Source organism: Carlito syrichta, unplaced genomic scaffold (assembly GCF_000164805.1).
Source record: "Carlito syrichta isolate Samal-C Ts95f unplaced genomic scaffold, Tarsius_syrichta-2.0.1 Scaffold311524, whole genome shotgun sequence".
NCBI lineage: Eukaryota > Metazoa > Chordata > Mammalia > Primates > Tarsiidae > Carlito > Carlito syrichta.
Window position 1 is genome coordinate 72,043 of NW_007255620.1, and position 897 is coordinate 72,939.

At 45.5% G+C, this 897-nt stretch overlaps 1 protein-coding gene across 1 annotated transcript in view; it reads right to left on the reverse strand.

Moving 5' to 3' along the window:
• The window catches only part of SLC44A4 (solute carrier family 44 member 4), a 12,229-nt gene that overhangs the window by 2,828 nt on the left and 8,504 nt on the right, over window positions 1-897 (reverse strand). The window lies entirely within an intron of this gene.

Here is an 897-nt window from a genome sequence, read left to right on the forward strand (position 1 = left end):
CTCACCTCAGCCTCCCAAAGGCGCGGGATTACAGGCTGAGCCACCAAGCCCGGCTTTTCCCGATGTATTTGGTGGTGAAACAGCATGATGTCCAGAATTTGCCTTAAAAAACTCCAGAAAAAAAATTTACTGGTGGAGGGTGGGGAGATAGATGAAATAAAAGTAGTAGAAAGTTGGCCGGGTGTGGTGGCTCAAGCCTGTAATCCCAGCACTTTGGGAGGCCAAGGCAAGAGGATTGTCAGAGCTTGGGGGTTTGAGAACAGCCTGGGTAATTTGGCGAGACCTCATCTCTACAATAAAATTAAAAAGTTAGCCAGGCATGGTAGTGCACTCCTGTAGTTTCAGCTACTTAGAAGACTGAGGCAGAAGGATCCCCCGAGCCCAGCAGGTCAAGGCTGCAGTGACCATGAGCATGCCACTGTACTCCCGCCTGAGCGACAGAATGAGACTCCAACTCAAAAAAAAAAAAAAAAAAAGTAGCAGAGAGTTGAGGGCTGTGGAACCTGGGCACAAGCATTCACCGTAGCATTATCACTACTTTTGCATGTGTTTAGCAATTTCCATAATAAAAAATAAAAATGCACAAAAAAAAATCCTTTCTAGCAAATATAATCCAAAAAACTTGATAACTTCTGGAAGTGAGTATATGTTTGAGATTTTACAGTAAAAAAAATCACTTTCCATCCTGTATGTAATTGTGAGTGTATGTTAGTCTTCACATTTTGGGCTTTGCATACCCAGTGCCTGGCACATAGTAGGTCCTCCGTAAATGTAAATGAGCATCCTGTTTAAGATTTTATTTTAAGCCGAGCTCGGTGGCTCAGCCTGTAATCCCGCGCCTTGGGAGGCTGAGGTGAGTGGATTGCCAGAGCCCGCGGGGTTGAGACCCGCCTGGGC